This window comes from Anabrus simplex, chromosome 3 (genome assembly GCF_040414725.1).
Source record: "Anabrus simplex isolate iqAnaSimp1 chromosome 3, ASM4041472v1, whole genome shotgun sequence".
NCBI classification, from domain to species: Eukaryota; Metazoa; Arthropoda; class Insecta; order Orthoptera; family Tettigoniidae; genus Anabrus; species Anabrus simplex.
Genome location: NC_090267.1, coordinates 67,537,330 through 67,558,272, shown reverse-complemented (window position 1 = coordinate 67,558,272; position 20,943 = coordinate 67,537,330).

The following is a 20,943-nucleotide window of genomic DNA, read 5'->3' as shown; positions in this document are numbered from 1 at the left end:
GCAGGTAGCGGAGACAGCAGAGTCCTCGGTGAGTCAGAACAACCCAGGAAGGAGTGAATCAACAAGTAGGACACTAGACCGAAGTAGTGAAGAGATGACGGGAAGGGAAACGAGTCAGGGTAGTGACTCAACCTCCCCGAATAAGAGAAATGCAGAAAGAAACCTGGAGAGAAAGCAGGCGTTGAATAAGACGAGATCGTTAAGTTTAAAAGATCTATGGGGTGGGAAAAAAGGCTCTGGCATGGAAAAGGGGAAGGTTGGGGGGGAGAAGAAAGAGAGGGAAAGAGAGAAGGATGGGGTGGAGCCAAAAGGAAGAATCACGAGAAGTAAGGGGGGAAGTGGTGAAATGCAGAAGTATAGGGAGGGAGGGGGATGAAATAAATAACTAGAGATGGTGATAGGGGTGCTGAATATTGAGGGGTTGATGGGGAAGTTAGGGAATAGGGAAATTGTGGATTTAGTGAAAGATTTTGAGATAATTGCTTTAGTAGAGACGTGCTTAGGGAAGGGGGTTGAAATTACATGGGACGGCTATAGAGTAGTTAACATGTTAAGAAAAAAAAAATAGGGAAGAGGGGCCGAAACCCAGGGGGCATAGTAGTTTTAATAAGAAATGAGATAGCTGAATGGGTGGAGATGTTACAGACTAGGGTAGAAGGGGTAGTGTGATTGAGAGTAAAAATGGGGAAGGGGGCAGCAGAAGCAATTTGTCTGGCACTGCTTTATAACCATCCGAGCGATTCAGTTTATGCAAATAAACATTTTTTTGATGAACTGATTGAAGAAATAAACACAATTAAAGGGATGTATGTTGAAGATGCGATGATTTTATTGGGGGATTGGAATGCGAAAGTAAGCAATAGGGTACCGGTGTATGGTAAAGAAGTAAAAGTAGACGGGGAACTGCAAAGAAAGAGTAAGGATAATGGTGTAAATAGTTATGGAGAAAGGTTATTAGAGTTATGTGCTATAGAACATTTATTTATTTTAAATGGGTAGATGAAGGGGGATAGTGTGGGAGATTTGACGTATATTACAACAAATGGAGGGAGTGTAGTGGATATAGGAATCAGCTCAGAGATAGCGTTAAGGAGAATAATAAGTTTTGAGGTGTTAGAATGTGGGTTAACGGAACATATGCCTATCAAAATAAAATTGAGAACTTTGGTTGCTGATGAGAAGGGAAAGATGGAGGAAAGTAGGGAGAGATATAGGAATGGAGGATGGAAGTATGTGTGGGATGATAATACTAAAGAGAAATTGAGACGGCATTTGAAAGAGGAGGGAGATATATTAAGGGTAGGAATTGAAAGGGCGGCAGAAGGGAATGATATGGATAACATGCTAAAATTAATAGAACACCCTGTATGGAGGGTGGGGAAGAAAGTGAGGAGAAGGGTAGAGGGAGAAAAGAATAAAATGAATGGATGGTTTGATGAAGACTGCAGGAGAAAACGTGAGGTTGTAATGAGAGCCCTAGCGGAGTTTAGAAAGGAGGGTGTGCAAGAAAAAAGGAAGGAATATTGTAAATTGAGAAGGAAATATAAGGAGGTATTGAATGAGAAGAAAAGAGGATGGAAGGAGGCAGAAGCTGAAAAAATAAATAGATATAGTAGAGAGAAGAAATTTGAGAGGATTTGGGAGTCAATAAACAAGATCAGAAGAACGAAACCGGTGGGGAAGGAGGATAAAATAGGAGAAAATGAGTGGGTTAGGCATTTTAAAAGGCTTTTAGAAGGGGAGGGGAAATTGGGTAGAGAAATAGACAAGTCACATATAGGAAGGGAATTGGAAGTAGTCATTACAATATTGGATGGTGAGATAACAAGGCAGGAGGTAATTAGAGTATTAAAAAATGCTAGACCCAAGGCTGCAGGAGGTGTGAATGGTATTTCCAATAGTGTATGGAAGGAGGTTGGGGCAAATGAACCGATGTTGAGGGGGATTGTGAAATTCTTTTCCTAGAGAATGGAGGAAGGGGGTATTTTGCCCTATTTATAAAAATAAAGGAGCTAGTAGTGATCCTAACAACTATAGAGGAATTACACTCCTAGACTCGTTGTCGAAGGTGTACACAGGGGTTTTGGCGAATAGGATAACAAATTGGGCGAAACAGTACGGTAGGATATCTGAGTTCCAAAATGGATTTAGGAAAGGAAGGAACACAGTCGATAATGTTTGGATTCTGGACACTTTGATTACAAAGTATGTGAGGATAGCAGGGCGTAAATTATATATATACAGATTTCACCCAGAGAACCAGTCATGATGTAAACATAAGCACGTGCTTGGGTTAACGTTTATTGGTTAGTGCTGCCGCGGGACACCTACGCGGAGACATGAAACTAGTTCGTTAGCCACATCATGGCTAATGCGATCTTAGATGCAAAATGTCCGAAATATAATTCCTCAAATAATTTAAGTCAGAGAAATGTACAAAAAACTATTTGTATTGAATGTTATTTAATATAAACAAGCATTTCAAATTGAAGAGCACCAGGGATGCATGCGCTCATACTTGACCTGCCATTTTGTTAAACTGTGAGCTTGGGAAGCAAACAGATACAGTGCGTGAGTGAGACATTACTTGTTCTTGTGCAATGTGGATCACTGAGTTGAGTTCGTTAAGCATTGCAAAGGGAAACCTTTGAAAAGTGGCGAGAAGGCAATTGCATTGAACGTGTTTTATAAATTTTGTAAGAAATACCCGACTTTAGGATTTGCAAAGCTGACATCCGAGTTCAATTGTGTTTCGGAGTGGAGCATTATAACCACGCGCAACGATCGACTGCACAAAGGATTGGTAAGAACACCTGGGAAATCGAAGAAGCGCCGACTTGGAAGGCGTTCGTCCTTCATCATATTCTGATTAGGTAAAGTACTGTACATTTTATTGTTTTAATATTGCCTTTTCTATGCTGTAAGTTCCTCGCTAGAATTTCATTTGATTAGAACATTAAATTTATGAAGTTTTACTTATATGCGCTGTTGTTTGATTTATTACGTATTTACGTTTCGGCCATAAATTCAAATCTACCTTTCTTTTCTGATATGTTAAATATCAAGATGCCATTTATAATTCATTGTTGTTTATTTCTCGTGGACAGTGAGTATAATTTGTGCCGTAATCTGCATCACAATTGCTTGTCAACTACATGTTGATGTCAGTTGTATCCGGCAACAGTCAATGTAGGGCTAATCCTGATGTAATCGCCGGTATCAAGCGAAGTAACGACAGTTTCAAGACTGCCCACGTGGTTCCTGTCATGTGTCCGGGAGTAGCCCAATGATTCTCCAATCAGCATTTAAAATGCGGATGGATACATACGGATACACATTTTTCTTTGTTTACATCAGGTTCGGTTCTCTCAGTGATGGGAGTAATAGCAGCGATCGATTTAGAAAAAGCATTCAATACGGTCAGCAGGTAGGCGTTATTTTTGAGATTAAGGGAGATTGGAATGTCGAAGAAAATGAGGGTGGCAATAGAAACAATTTATGAGGAAGTGTTGGTGATGATTAAATTGCAGGATGGAAGGTTGAGTAAGTGTTTTGAATCAAAAAGTGGGGTGAGACAGGGGTGTAAGCTATTCCCAATATTATTTATATTATTTATAAATAATATTTTAGAGGGTCATGGTGGAGAGGCATGGCAATGCCCTTGGGTAGGGAAAATGGAGGTTCCAGGGTTGCTATTCGCGGATGACCTATTGATTTTGGCTTTGAGGGCAAGTGGGTTGCAAAAAGGGTTGGACAAGGTAGTTGATTATACTAGAAAATGGTCTCCCAGAGTAAATGTAAGAAAGACTCAGATAATGGTGTGTAGGAAAAGGGGTGGGAGAAAGAATAAGGAAGTGTGGAGGCTAGATCAGGAAGAAATTAGACCAGGGGGAAAAATTATCTAGGTGTAATAATTAGTAAGAATGCTTCTTGGAAAAATCAGTGTAAGAGGGCAAAATTTAAAGGAAGAGGGGCACTTGCGGCAGTAGGGGTATTAGAAAAGAAATTTCCAGATATTAAATACAAAATTCAGAAAACGGTGTTTAAATCACTGGTAATGGGCAAAATGCTATTTGGGGTCGAAGTACGGGAAATGGAGGAGGGCAGGGGTGAACCTAACCAGGTGGTGGCGAAATTTAGTAAGATCATGATGGATCTCCCGAACTGTACAGCCAATGTCGGTGCTAGATTAGTCTGTAAAGAATCGATAGAGATTGAAATAGCTAAGAGGGTGTTCAAGTATTGGATTAGATTGGAGGAAGGGAAGGGTGGGGCATTAGTACAAGAAACGTTTCGTTTTCAGAAAAGTATGATGAATGAAGGTTACTGGGTGAATAAGTGCAAAAAATGGTTACAAAAGATTGGATTGGGGGTATATGGAGAGGTCTGGGGGCTGGTAGGAATAAATGGGTATGGGAAAGGATAAAGGGAAGACTACTAGATATTGAAAGACAGAGCTTAATAGGGGAATGTAGAGAGAGAATCTCTTTATCAGTATTAAATAAATTGGTGGAAGTAATAAATCTGAAAATGGAGTTTGAGGCTAGAAGAGATAAGAGAGGTTTGTATTGGTGGGTATTGGGTGTTCCGAGGAGCAGGGGATGGGTAGGTAGTGAGAATAGTGATAGATGTGTGTTATGTGGAGAGAAGTGGGAGGACCTGCATATTTTTAATCAATGCCGAGCTTTAGCGGAGATAAAGATCAAACTACTAAGTAAGAAGGAGCTGGGCATGGTAGGGGGAAGCTATAAGATGACATCTTGGTTATGTAGAAAGTGGGAGAAAGGAATGAATATAGCAAAATTCTTAAATGTGGCCAGAGCTAGATTTATACAGAAATTGAGGGAGTAACAGGGGTTGTGCAGATAATGTGGTTCTTGCCAAGGGAGAAAGGCGGTAGGCATTCTGCTCAGAGGAATGGATATACGCCTTGAGCGGATGCGGGAAGGGTATCAGGGTAACCATGATATCAGAAGAGGGGGCTGTAGTGTTAGGGGAAAGGGGGTGAACACCTTGCCCTGTGGAAAGGAGACCTGCCTGCGGCAAGTTGTTGGGAAGTAGATAGAGACGTAGTAGGATGGAAGGACGTGATTGATTAATGACTTGAGGAATATGAGAGTGGATGTGTTTATGAGAAGAGTTGGTAACAAGGGAAAGCCTGAGGAAATTAGGTAAGAGTTGAGAAAAGGGGAGGTTGAGTAGGCTTGAGGGTAGTGTAAATTTAAGAAGCTGGTATATAGTTTAAGTGGATAGTTGAAAAAAAAAAAAAAATATGTGAGATGACTGAGTGAACTAATGGACCTGGAATGGAGTACTGTCTGTTTGTGTGTAAATGAGGAGTAAAAAAATGGATTGTTTAAGTGTTGTTTAAGTGTATTTGTGTGAGGAGGGAGTATAAAGAAGGTGTATGTAATAGAATTGAGATAGATTAAGTGGGACTGGAGTTAAGGAGAAAATGTTGGCAGTATGGAAATTATGGAAGTAAGTCATATGAAAAAAAAAAAGTTAAATGGTGTATATGCCTTGATGAGGGGTGTAAAATTGATTGGATTCTTGATGTTTATGTACTAAGTTTAATAAGATGTAAGAAATGGGATAAGTCTAACAATTTGATGTGAATGTGAAGAGAGGAGAAAGTGACGTATCGAGGGAAGAGGGAGGGGTTGGGCCTTGACCCAACCCAAAGAAGTTAGGCTTGAGCATATCTGCACGGGAAGAAAAAGGGGAGGGAAGATAGAGAGCTGACAATGAACAGAGTAGGTGTGACGTACATAGCGGAAGTGTGTGGCAGGCCATGTGTTAGGTCTGGTTTCCGCCAGCTGGCTTGTCACACATGGTAGGGTAGGAATACATTGTCAGCAAGTGTAGGTGAGATATGACATCAGTTCTCACGTGGCGAGGCTGGTTGCTGCAGTCAATGGGTTGGTGGGCATGTATTCCATACCACGGCTGACGCAGCGACCAGTCTACTAAAAGTTTTCTTTTTTTAGGTGGTAGGTAGGAGTAGGGGAATAGGGTAGTTTGTAGTGCCGTGCTTCCTGCACATATGCTGGCTATCCGCGTACGTATAGGGGGACACTGAGTAGATGTAGAGGTAGATAATTTAGTTAAGTAGTTTTAGGAGAGATGTAGTGCCTATTGTTTCTTTGTTCTGTGTTTTGCTCTGTCTCTGTCTTTATTACCTTTAAACCGATGGTGTACACTAGGGTGGGTAATAAAGATATGTATGTATGTATGTATGTATGTATGTATGTATGTATGTATGTATGTATGTATGTATGTATGTATGTATGTATGTATGTATGTATGTATGTATGTATGTATGTATGTATGTATGTATGTATGTATGTATGTATGTATGTATGTATGTATGTATGTATGTATGTATGTATGTATGTATGTATGTATGTATGTATGTATGTATGTATGTATGTATGTATGTATGTATGTATGTATGTATGTATGTATGTATGTATGTATGTATGTATGTATGTATGTATGTATGTATGTATGTATGTATGTATGTATGTATGTATGTATGTATGTATGTATGTATGTATGTATGTATGTATGTATGTATGTATGTATGTATGTATGTATGTATGTATGTATGTATGTATGTATGTATGTATGTATGTATGTATGTATGTATGTATGTATGTATGTATGTATGTATGTATGTATGTATGTATGTATGTATGTATGTATGTATGTATGTATGTATGTATGTATGTATGTATGTATGTATGTATGTATGTATGTATGTATGTATGTATGTATGTATGTATGTATGTATGTATGTATGTATGTATGTATGTATGTATGTATGTATGTATGTATGTATGTATGTATGTATGTATGTATGTATGTATGTATGTATGTATGTATGTATGTATGTATGTATGTATGTATGTATGTATGTATGTATGTATGTATGTATGTATGTATGTATGTATGTATGTATGTATGTATGTATGTATGTATGTATGTATGTATGTATGTATGTATGTATGTATGTATGTATGTATGTATGTATGTATGTATGTATGTATGTATGTATGTATGTATGTATGTATGTATGTATGTATGTATGTATGTATGTATGTATGTATGTATGTATGTATGTATGTATGTATGTATGTATGTATGTATGTATGTATGTATGTATGTATGTATGTATGTATGTATGTATGTATGTATGTATGTATGTATGTACATTATAAGGGGCAGCTGGTTCACCTGGTTCACTTGGTACATCTTATGTGCTGACAAGCAGTGTAAGGCAGGTGAATTGATCCAACCCAAGTTTCTCGCCTGCTTTGATCTCACCATAATAAAGACAAGGACTGTCTTGAGTTATCCAGACATTAGCATTTTATTTTAATTGAAAATATATGCACATTGACTGCAGTTTGTTTGAGAACAAGCAGTCTAAGGAAAAGTAATACCCTCAACAGTTTTTAGATTTTTGTCAGTTTGGGCAGAAGCAGCAGTGTTGTACGATGGAAAGTTGTTGGGAACATTTGAAGTGAAATCCTGTCTGAAAATCACCTCTTTTATTCAATCTAGTACTGGAGGGGGTCATTAGACATGCAGAAAAATCTTGCTGGCCAGATTTAGTACTGAACAGCCATCATAAATGGAGAGCCTACATAAATGACATCATTGTAATGAGGCAAGATAAGAAAGCTGGCAGAGAGGTGGTGATGGTGATTTTTGTTTTAAGAGTAAGTACAGCAAGGTAATCATACTCTCTGAACAAATTAATGGAAAATACATTTAAAATAAATAAAAAATATTTATTCAGCAAAGGAATTTGGAAGTGCAGTACAAAATAAAACATAAAATTATTGAATTAGGCTGAAAAATTACTAACGAATCAAAAGAGAACGTGCGTTCCCTGAGTAACTGTGCACTTGTAATTTATATACCCTGGATTAATCCACTGTCGCACATAAAGCGGATGACGAGATCAGCAGTTAGATCGTCAATGACCTATCCTCAGCCTGCACAATACTCTGGCCTCTCTCCGTGAAGGTCGGAAAGAGGACCGCCACACGGTAGTTGTCTTCTTAATTGCTCTCAGCTTGTTGGGAGTTCGGTTAGCTAGCCCCTCCGGTTCCTAGGACGTCAACATGGCCCGACGTAGCTGAGAACAAATATCTTTAGCAGGTACACCGATAGGTCTTGGAGGTAAAAGTACCGCTTCCTTTGCAGCTTCATCCGCAAGTTCGTTTCCCGCAATCCCAACGTGGCTTGGAAGCCACGCGAAAGTGATTCTGGTGCCAGCATCACTTAACCTGGCTAGAAGGTCATGAATCTGCTGCACCAGTGGGTGTTGCGAGAACAGGTTTCAATAGACTGCAAAGAATTTAACGAGTCGGTACACATAAGAAAGTGGTTTCTTTCGTCACGCAGTGCAAACTGCAGAGCTTTTAAGATGGCGTAAAGCTCCGCAGTATACACGCTACATACACTAGGAAGCGAGATCTTTGTGCTCATATCATCGGTGACGAAAGAGCAACCAATATTTTCTCTGATTTTAGAACCATCCGTGAAGATATGTCTCGCTGCCGGATATTGGTGAACGAAGTCCTGGAAATACGTCCAATAAACGGAGGAATCCGTCTTCACCTTGGGTCCACGGAGTAGATCTAGACGTATTTCCAGTCGCGGAACTAACCACGGAGGTACCGGTACCTCGCTAATAGTTTGTTCAAGACAACCACTGATATCTATATTTAAATCACGACACAAGCTATCAATTCGAAACCCGACCGGTCATGTGGCATTCGCCCGGTGCTGGTACCTCTGGTGGTATTGGGTAGTAAAGATGCATTGATAGCTTGGATGTATTACAAACTATCCACTTCATAGCCGTATCGTTGATATAATCTAATGGTTTCCTAAGAAAATATTTTCCATCTAATCGATACCTTTCTGTTTTGCCTTTGGCAAATTTATAATATCTTTAAAAATTACAGTACCGTACGATCGCTTTGCGATCATCATCAGCTGTATACACAAAAGCTTAGATAAAAAAGCATTAAAGTAAGCACATAATAAAATCCTTGTTCACTTTAAAACTATTTTTAGTAAAGGACGTATAGGTTGGCCGGTGGGGGGGGGGGGGGGTGTTTGTGGCGGGAAGTGTACGGGTGTTACAACGAAGTTAATTTAAAATAAGTTAAAAATGCCTATCTTATTGAGCTAAAATGTCTTTAGTATCTATTTAAGTCCCGAAGGCGTAATTAAATCACTTACTGTTTTAATACTAGAAGTGGGTGTTGTAATCTTGAAAAAATGTTTTTAACTAGTGTGTGCTTCTTCTTTCATTGAATTCTAGTCTTCTTCCTAGTCGCATTGTACTGTGCTGGAAAATGTATAGAAAAGGTTGATCCACTTGTTTGTCCTTTTCTAAGTTAGGAGTTGTGTTCACAGGCATTTCAGGTTGGATAGCTTGTTGCACGATCCCTGTCCGATTCACGTTCTTTACTCCCCGTGTTTACGGATGTGGGTCTGTATCTACTATTCTCGATGTGGTGTAATAGCGGTGTCTGTTTTTTAGTGTGGCTTGTTTCTTTTCCATTAAGTTATCTACTTTATCCCTACTATGTTTAAGGAAAGAATGAATCCCATTCTAACGGTAGTAGGTTAGCTGAAGCTGTGGGGTGTGCTAAGTATAATTCACGATTGAGGAATTGTTTCTTTTTGTACGTGAATGTTATCTCCCTTTTTAACCAAGTTCGATTAACTATTTTCTTTGTTGAGGATTGAAATTCTGAACGTATTTTTTTTTCTTTTGAACCCCTTAGAAATTTAGGTAAAAAGTCGTTTTTTAGACATTCTTTAAGAAATATTATGTTTTTGCTTGCTATTGCTATTTTCACCTTTAGTCTTAGGTAGGTGTTCGCGCTATTTCCTGCCTGGTTAGCATTCGTATTACAAACTATCCACTTCATAGTCGTATCGATGATATAATCTAATTGTTTCGTAACAAAATGTTTTCAACCTAATCGGTACATTTTTATTTTACCTTTGGCAATTTATAATATCATTAAAAATAACAGTACATGTTTCGATCGCTTTGCAATCATCATCAGCTGTATACACAAAAGCTTAGATAAAAAAGCATTAAAGTAAGCACATAATAAAATCCTTGTTCACTTTAAAACTATTGTTAGTTACGGACGTATAGGTTGGAAGGGTGGCGGGGAGGCGTTGCGGCGGGAAGTGTACGGGTGTTTCAAGGAAGTTTATTTAAAGTAAGTTAAAAACTTCTATCTTATTGAGCTAAAATGTCTTTAGTATTTATTTAAGTCCCGAAGACTAATTAAATGACTTATTGTTTTAATACTAGAAGTGGGTGTTGTAATCTTGAAGAAATGTTTTTAACTAGAGTGTGCTTCTTCTTTCATTGAATTCTAGTCTTCTTCCTAGTCGCTTTGTACTGTGCTGGAAAATGTATAGGAAAGGTTGGTAGATCTAACTTATTTAAGTCCATGTTACTCTTCCTCCAACGTGGGTTCAACAGATTTACTCATTTTGTTTGCCAGAATGGACTTACATATCTTTAACCTTTGAGTAAGAAGGGTTATACATCGATGGTTAACACACTTCTTGCCGTTACCTTTCTTAAACAGTGCAATGACTCCCTGCTTCCAGTCGTGATCATATCTGTACTGAATTCTTCCAGTCCAGTGGATTTGTTACTCTTCATTTTACTGTATTTGTTGTTGTTCCTGCTCCCAGCCAGGTCAGTTTTATTACACGATTCCTTCCAGGAATCACAGGAATCGTCCCTTGAGTTGTCACATTCATTTCAGTTTAATAAAGCATTAAAGTGCTTTTTGAACTGCTGTAAGATTTCTTTCTTATCTACCGAGTGGGTGGCTGTGTGGTTTGGGCCATGTAGCTGTCAACTTGCATTCGGGAGATAGTGGGTTCGAACCCCACTGTCGGCAGCCCTGAAGATGGTTTTCCGTTGTTCCCCACTTTCACACCAGGCAAATGCTGGGGTTGTACCTTAATTAAGGCCACTGTTGCTTCCTCCTATTCCATCGTCGCCATAAGACCTATCTGTGTCGGTGCAACAGAAAATTGATTTCTTTTTTATCTTTTGTGACCTCTCCATCTGGGAGCTCTACTGATCTGATGGATTTATTATCATTTCTCTTATTTTCATGATGATATGCAAGAGTTTCTTATTTTCCAGCTTTATCCATTTTATTTGCAAGATCTTTGGATTTCTGTTTTGAAATGCCAACTTTCCTTTCGATCTGTAATTTCCTGTTTATAATCTGAAGGCTTATTCTCTATTCCATTTTGATCAGTCTTGTTTCTTCCTTGGTACAGAGTTCTTGTAGCTTGATTTCTATTTCTTACAGTAGATTTTACATCATCATTATACATGCTGTTTCTTCAGGATTTTGTATTTGGTTCTGCCGTCCACATACTTCCTCGGTTGTTTTCATAATTGCTTCTTTCAGAGTGTTCCATTCATCATTTACAGACTTCAGTGCATTTCTTGATAGCAACCTGCAGATAATTTCTGTGAACTCGTCTTTCACACTCTGTTCTGCAAATCTCCAGTATTTTATCTTTGGCGTCCTCTTGCTGTGGAATTTACAAGGTCCTTTCTTTACAAGATGTGCAACAAACAGCCTGTGGTCTTCGCCAAGGCTTTCACTTGGATTGACTTGAATGTCAGTGACAACTTTCCACACTTTTGTATGTAGTAAATTACTATGTTGGGTGATCTTATGAGAGGCCCTCCCTTTTCTTAAACAAGGTGTTGCCTGCAACCAGGTTGCTTCTAAGGCAGAAATTAAAGAGATGATCGTCTTCTAGATTTCTGTTACCCACTCTATAAGGACCCAAATGCAGATTCATAACTAAATGTGTGTGATCCAACCTGGACATTGAAGTCTCCCATTATGATAAAAAAATTCGCAATCCACACGTTCAATCAATCAATCAATCAATCAATCAATCAATCAATCAATCAATCAATCAATCAATCAATCAATCAATCAATCAATCAATCAATCAATCAATCAATCAATCAATCAATCAATCAATTAATCAATCAATCAATCAATCCTGATCTGCATTTAGGGCAGTCGCCCAGATGGCAGATTCCCTATCTGTTGTTTTCCTAGCCTTTTCTTAAATGATTGCAAAGAAACTGGAAATTTATTGAACATCTTCCTTGGTAAGTTATTCCAATCCCTAACTCCCCTTCCTATAAACGAATATTTACCCCAATTTGTCCTCTTGAATTCCAACTTTCCTACTTTTAAAAACACCACACAAACTTAAACGTCTACTGATGTCATTCCATGCCATCTCTCCACTGACAGCTCAGAATGTGCCACTTAGTCGAGCAGTTCGTCTCCTTACTCCCAAGTCTTCCCAGCCCAAACTTTGCAACATTTTTGTAACGCTACTCTTTTGTCGGAAAACACCCAGAATAAATCGAGCTGCTTTTCTTTGGATGTTTTCCAGTTCTTGAATCAAGTAATCCTGGTGAGGGTCCCATACACTGGAACCATACTCTAGTTGGGGTCTTACCAGAGACTTATATGCCCTATCCTTTACATCCTTACTACAACCCCTAAACACCCTCATAACCATGTGCAGAGATCTGCACCCTTTATTTACAATCATATTTATGTGAAAAACCTCAATGAAGATCTTTCCTTACATTAACACCTAGATACTTACAAATGATCCCCAAAAGGAACTTTCACCCCATCAACGCAGTAATTGAAACTGAGAGGACTTTTCCTATTTGTGAACTCACAACCTGACTTTTAATCCCGTTTATCATCTTACCATTGTCTACTGTCCATCTCACAACATTATGATGATAATGATGCTTGTAGTTTAAAGGGGCGTAATATCGAGGTCATCGGCCCCACAACATTATCGAGGTCATTTCACAGTTGCTCACAATCTTGTAACTTATTTATTACTCTGTACAGAATAGCATCATCTGCAAAAAGCCTTTTCTCTGATTCCACTACTTTACTCATATCATTGATATATATTAGAAAACATAAAGGTCCAATAATACTGCCTTGAGGAATTCCCCTCTTTATTATTGCAGGGACAGATAAAGCTTCGCCTACTCTAATTCTCTGAGATCTATTTTCTAGAAATATAGCCACCCATTCAGTCACTCTTTTGTCTAGTCCAGTTGCATTCATTTTTGCCAGTAGTCTCCCATGATCTACCCTATCAAAGGCCTTAGATAGGTCAATCGCGATACAGTCCATTTGACCTCCTGAATTCAGGATATCTGCTATGTCTTGTTGGAATCCTACAAGTTGAGGTTATGTGGAATAACCTTTACTAAACCCAAACTGGCTTCTATCAAACCAGTTATTAATTTCGCAAACATGTCTAATATAATCAGGCATTCTTTCTGATTATATTAGACATGTTTGTGAAATTAATAACTGGTTCGATAGAAGGCAATTCGGTTTTAGGAAAGGTTATTCCACTGAAGCTCAACTTGTAGGATTCCAGCAAGATATAGCAGATATCTTGGATTCTGGAGGTCAAATGGACTGTATCGCGATTGACATGTCTAAAGCATTTGATAGGGTGGATCATGGGAGACTACTGGCAAAAATGAGTGCAATTGGACTAGACAAAAGAGTGACTGAATGGGTTGCTATATTTCTAGAAAATAGATCTCAGAGAGTTAGAGTAGGTGAAGCTTTGTCTGACCCTGTAATAGTTGAGAGGGGAGTTCCTCAGGGCAGTGTTATCGGACCTTTATGTTTTTTTATATATATAAATGATATGAGTAAAGGAGTGGAATCGGAGGTAAGGCTTTTTGCGGATGATGTTATTCTCTATAGAGTGATAAATAAGTTACAAGATTGTGAGCAACTGCAACGTGACCTCGAAAATATTGTGAGATGGACAGCAGGCAGTGGTATGTTGATAAAAGGGGCTAAAAGTCAGGTTGTGAGTTTTACAAATACGAAAAGTCCTCTCAGTTTTAATTACTGCGTTGATGGGGTGAAAGTTCCTTTTGGGGATCATTGTACGTATCTAGGTGTTAATATAAGGAAAGATCTTCACTGGGGTAATCACATAAATGGGATTGTAAATAAAGGGTACCGATCTCTGCACATGGTTATGAGGGTGTTTAGGGGTTGTAGTAAGGATGTAAAGGAGAGTGCATATAAGTCTCTGGTAAGACCCCAACTAGAGTATGGTTCCAGTGTATGGGACCCTCACCAGGATTACCTGATTCAAGAACTGGAAAAAATCCAAAGAAAAGCAGCTCGATTTGTTCTTGGTGATTTCCGACAAAAGAGTAGCGTTACAAAAATGTTGCAATGTTTGGGTTGGGAAGAATTGAGAGAAAGAAGAAGAGCTGCTCGACTAAGTGGTATGTTCCGAGCTGTCAGCGGAGAGATGGCGTGGAATGACATTAGTAGACGAATAGGTTTGAATGGCGTCTATAAAAGTAGGAAAGATCACAATATGAAGATAAAGTTGGAATTCAAGAGGACAAACTGGGGCAAATATTCATTTATAGGAAGGGGAGTTAGGGACTGGAATAACTTACCAAGGGAGATGTTCAATAAATTTCCAATTTCTTTGAAATCATTTCGGAAAAGGCTAGGAAAGCAACAGATAGGGAATCTGCCACCTGGGCGACTGCCCTAAATGCAGATCAGTATTGATTGATTGATAATCAGAAAGAATGTTTTCACAAAGCTTACATGCAATGCATGTCAAACTGACTGTCCTGTAATTTTCAGCTTTATGTCTATCACCCTTTCCTTTACACACAGGGGCTACTATAGCAACTCTCCATTCATCTGGTATAGCTCCTTCATGCAAACAATAATCAAATAAGGACTTCAGATACCCATTGTCTTTAGTATATCCCCCGAACCTTCTCAATTCCAGCTGCTTTTCTAGTTTTCAACTTTTGTATCTTATTGTAAATATCATTGTTGTCATATGTAAATTTTAATACTTCTTTAGTATTAGTGACCTCCTCTATCTGGACATTATCCTTGTAACCAACAATCTTTACTTACTGCTGACTGAATACTTCTGCCTTTTGAAGAAATTCGCATACACACTGCCCTTGTTCATTAATATGTCATTGCAAGTTATTCATGAAGTCGCCCTTTTCTTCCTTTGAGTATCCTACTTGTGAAGTATAAATTTAGATCACACAGCATTTCCTCCCATTCCAAATTTTTTACAATTTGATGATTCTATCACTTACAAATTCAATCTGACTACAGGCAACAGTATCTTTATGGGGTATAAACCCCACCCTGTTTTTGTTCTCTAATTCATTTCCAGACTAGTATGGGCAGAAGTCTAATCGGAGGTTACTCATTCCAGATTATTTTCACGCCTGCCCATTATGAGAATATTTTTCCCTTCCATTAAATCAATAAGTTCTTTAATTTTGCTTGTGAATGTCAATATTAAAAGTTTTAATCCTGCTAAAAGTTCTTATTTTGGTAGCTTCAGGCGCTCATTTGCACCTCACTGTTGTCGCATTCTTGAATTCTTTGACCCAATGCTCGTATTTGTCTTAAAAGCATGATTAATCCGCCGCTATCCAGGTATGCCTAGCATGGCTTTACCAGATCCCTATTAGCCAGCACTTTTCAGAGTTCCTGTATGGCCTTTACAGCTACCGTAGTGGTCCTAAGTCGTGCAAAGTCCCCACTGTACTCCACCCGTACAGGCAATACTCTGCTTGACGCCGTAGGCGATCTGCGCGTCGTGATGAGGATGAAATGATGATGAAATCGACACATACACCCAGCCCCCGCGCCAATGAAATTAACAAATTATGGTTAAAATTCCCGACCCTGACGGGAATCTAACCCGGGACCCCTGTGACCAGTGGCTAGCACGCTAACCATTTAGCCATGGAGCCGGACTGTACGTTTTGGTTATTGCATATTACAGGCTTTTTCACTGATATGAAGGTATTTTAACAGAAACAAGGATAATTGGGGTAACAAACTGAATAAATCATAATTACAGTATTACACTGTAAGGAACCACCGGAGTTTAGCTTCACGCTGTAGAACCAAGTGAAGATTGGCTTGCAAAACAGCGGACCCTGCTCCATTGCAGGACAAACGCTAAGAAGATGATGCTATTTTTCTTTGTATTACAACGCTAGTATAATGTTTGGTTGATAAATTAAATGCGAAAAAGGAAATTTCAAAATATTTAAACTTATTATTATTATTATTATTATTATTATTATTATTATTATTATTATTATCTTCACAGAGTTCTATACTCAACTCATCCAGGGTTAAATACGAGGTGAATGACCTTCCGTCTGAATACAGGCGGAGTGCTTGTGCTAGCGGATATGTCCTGACATTGGTTTGAAAGCCAAGGACTAGGGATCCATATTGATAATAGCGGCCCTTGCTATTGATTGGGTGAGGCAAGAGAGCTAGCAATCTGCCGCGAATGTATATTAACGGTTTAGAATGTGCGGTACACAGGTATTGATTCTGAGGGTGCCCGCGGCCGGGCTGAAGCGCCACAAGTGTCCCGTGGGCCCGTGGCGAGCAACAGGTTGCGATGGCCTTGCCCTTCGCTCGTTCCTTCCAAGGCCGCATGAAGCCTGTGCCTGTGGGTCAATAGATAGCGAAAGCTGCTTCCTGGGCTTACTCTAAACGCAATTACCAGAGCGACGTTATCAAATTTCATCTCGACAGCAGAGCATCGTAGAGCAATAAAGAAAACCTTACTGAAATTTACAGAAAGTGATTCTTTAGACCGACTGTTCTGTAGCTAAAGAACGGTAATAATAATAATAATAATAATAATAATAATAATAATAATAATAATAATAATAATAATAATAATAATAATAATGTCCGCCTTTGTGGCGTAGTAGTTAGTGTGATTAGCTGCCACCCTCGGAGGCCCGGATTCGATTCCCGGCTCTGGCACGAAATTTGTAAAGTGGTGCGAGGGCTGGAACAGGATCCCCTCAGCCTTGGGATGTCAACTGAGAAGAGGGGGGTTCGATTCCCTCCTCAGCCATCCTCGAAGTGATTTTCTGTGGTTTCCCACTTCTCCAGGAAAAATGAAATGGCGTATGGCTTTTAGTGCCGGGAGTGTCCGAGGACAAGTTCAGCTCCCCAGATGCAGGTCTTTTGATGTGACGCCGTAGGCGACCTGCGCGTCGTGATGAGGATGAAATGATGGAGACGTCACATATACCCAGCCCCCGTGCCAGCGAAATTAACCAATTAAGGTTAAAATTCCCGACCCTGCCGGGAATCGAACCAGGGACCCCTGTGACCAAAGGCCAGCACGCTAACCATTTAGCCATGGAGCCGGACACTTCTCCAGGCAAATGCCGCGATGGTACCTAACTTAAGGCCACGGCCGTTTCCTTCCCTCTTCCTTGCCTATCCCTTCCAATCCTCCCATCCCCTACAAGGCCCCTATTCAGCATAGCAGGTGAGGCCTCCTGGGTGATGTAATGGTCCTCCTCCCCAGTTGTATTCCCCGAAGCAAAGTCTCTAGCTCCAGGACACTGCCCTTGAGGCGGTAGCGATGCGATCCCTCGCTGAGTCCGAGGGAAGAGCCAACCCTGGAGAGTACACAAATTAAGGTAGAAAAAAAAGAAATAATAGTAATATTAATAAACACGGTGATTCTTTGGAGCGACTATTCTGCAGCTAAAGAACAGTAATTATTATTATTATTATTATTATTATTATTATTATTATTATTATTATTATTATTATTATTATAACAAACCAAACCCATGGAAGTGCAGCCCTGACGGGCCGTGGCCAACCAAGCGATCGCTCCTGAGCTTGAAAGCGTGCAGATTACGAGGTGACGCATGGTCAGTGTGATGAAACCTTTCGGCCGTTATTCTTGATTTTCTAGACCGGGGTCGCCATCTCACCGTCAGATAGCTCCTCAATAGTGTAATCACGTAGGCTGAGTGGACCTCGAACCAACCCTCAGTTCCAGGTAAAAATCCCTGACCTATCCGGGAATCGAAACGAGGCAACCACGCTACCCCTACACCGTGGGCCTGGCGATAATAATAATAATAATAATAGTGGGGATTTACCAGTTACCTCCATCGGGCGCGTCCCATTGGAATTGGGGAAGCTCGCTGGCTCTGCCGCCAGCAGAGTCAGAGGGTAGTAGGGAAATAAAATACCACCGTGAAAAAAGAAACTGGTCCCTTGCCAGGGTTACGGCGAAGACTGGTAAATGACCAGAAGCCAGAAAACATCTTGAGGCAACCTCTAGGGCTAACAACCCTAGTTGTAAAAGGATGAGTACCCGTCCAAAGCAAAGTCAAGTCAAAGAGCATGATGGCACAACATTTCAAGAAACATACCCCAGGGGGTAAATCTTCGGATAAATCCCTCGTCGTGAACACCACGGCGCACGAGTCTCGTTCGGATTCTGGGGGAGACTCGACATCATGCAAGAGACGAGTCGGAGCGTCTCGGTGTACCCCGAAGAGTCAAAACCTCAGGCCAAAATCTAAAACCTTTCTAGCAACTTTCAACATAAATTCACTTACACAAACTGGCAAGCTGAAAACCCTCACCAAGGCTCTTCACGAAAATCAGATATCCATAATGGCCCTACAGGAAACAAGGTACCCAGATGAAGAGATTTTTGAATCCGAAGGCTACCGATTTTTCAAGAGCAAAGCGCAAAGAGGAATCCTCAATGGAGCTGTGATGCTTGGAACCGCGTTTGCTGTTAGAACCAAGATCCTTAAATCGGTTGCAAATTTCGAACCTGTGAATGACAGATTGTCTATACTCACAATTAAATGCGCGAACAAAACCTACGCCCTAGTTAACGCACATGCTCCTACAAACGATAAGAACAAGTCTGATCCAGACGAAGTTGATAATTTCTGGGATCTACTGGATGAAAAATTAAACAAAATCCCCAAACACCATGTCAAGCTTTTTTGGGTGACTTCAATGCCCAACTAGGTCGAGAACAGAAGTACAAGAAAGTTATAGGAAATTACCCTGCTCACAAAAGAACCAATCCCAACGGCAAAAGACTGGTGTCCATTTGCGAAAATCACAACCTGCAGGTCATGTTGACCCACTTTCGCCATCTACCCAGAAAGCAAATTACTTGGCGTTCTCCCGTCCAAGCTCTCGGAGAGTTCCAAATTGATCATGTTGCAATCTCCAGGAGAAACAGCCCTGAGATTATGAATGTCAAGGTAAAGAAAGGCATCAATGTGGCCTCAGATCATTATATGTCTCTTATCAAATTCAAACCAATTCCCGCAAACACAAGGAAGGCAACCAAACAGATCACACGCTTCGACAATGATAAACTTCGGCAAAGGGTCGAGGAGTTACAGGAGAAGGCTAGACCAAATGACTGTGACTTTAACAACGCCAAAAGTCTCCTTGTTGAGGCCGCCAAAGACGTTGCAGAAATCAAGAGAAGCAAAAAGCATGCCTGATGGAATGGTACCGGCGAATCAGTCCTCCAAGAAAGACTCAATGCGTGGAAACAGTACTACTGTACGAAATCAGAAAATGATTGGGAAACCTACAAAACCCAACGTGCCCAAGCAGCTAGGGTGTTCAGAACTGAGAAACGTAAATACAAAAAATCCCTCATTGAAAAGATAGAACAAAACTTTAGGAAGAATGAAAGCAGAGAGTACTACAGAGCCTTCAAACGCAAACACACTGGCTTTAAACCACCATCTCTATGCTTTGAGCGAAAGGACGGCACACTGGCGACGTCAAATGAAGAAAATTGCAGCATTCTGGCAGATTACTTCAAGAATTTACTTAATTGCTCTAAACCGCAAAGCGCCATTGAGACCAAGGAACCCTTACTCAGGTACCCAGATTCCAGACCACCCGACAGAGATGAAATCAAGCGCCACATTACCCGTCTCAAAAATAACAAAGCGCCGGGGGAAGACTCAGTAGTAGCAGAACTATGGAAATATGCCCCAGAGGAATCACTTGATATCTTGCAAGAGCAAATAGAAGAAATTTGGAACAAGGAGACCCTACCCGAAGATTGGAAAATAGCTTTGATCCATCCATTACACAAAAAAGGCAGCATGAAGAACATCAACAACTACAGAGGGATATCTTTGCTACCCGTGACGTACAAAATTCTATCACTTGCCATCCTGGAGCGTTTGGAAGCGCAAGTCGAACATCAAATAGGTGAATACCAAGGAGGGTTCAGAAAAGGTCGCTCAACAGCTGAACAGATCCAAAATCTCAAAACGATCATCAGATATTGTACACTAAGGTCCAAGCAGTATGTGTCTGTCTTTGTGGACTTTAAGAAAGCGTACGACTCCATTGACCGGGAAGTCCTGCTAAACATCTTAAATGAATTTGGAGTTGATTTGAAACTGCTGGCATTAATTAGAGCCACCCTGACCGATACAAAATCCAGGGTGAAGTTCCACGGATGTCTCTCGCATTCCTTTGACATCAAAACAGGAGTCCGACAAGGTGATGGGCTATCCCCGATACTCTTCAACTGTGTTCTTGAAAAGTTCATCAGAACCTGGCGGGTGAGATTACAAGAAACCAACTACAGTCCATTGAGAATAGGAACCAAATCCAAGGGGATCGCAACAGACTGCTTAGCATTTGCCGATGATATTGCTGTTCTCTCAAACGACATAGAAACCGCTAGAGCTCAAGTTGAAATTCTAAAGGAAATTGCCGAACAAACTGGTTTGCAGATATCGTTTGAGAAAACAGAAGTAATGACCAACATCAAAGAGGCTCCACCAAAACTCCATACAAAATACGGGGGACATCACCCGAGTAGACAAATTCGAACACCTGGGTGAGATCATCATTAAAAATGGACTGGACAAAGAAGCACTTCAGGAGCGAGTACGCAAACTGGAAATAGCCT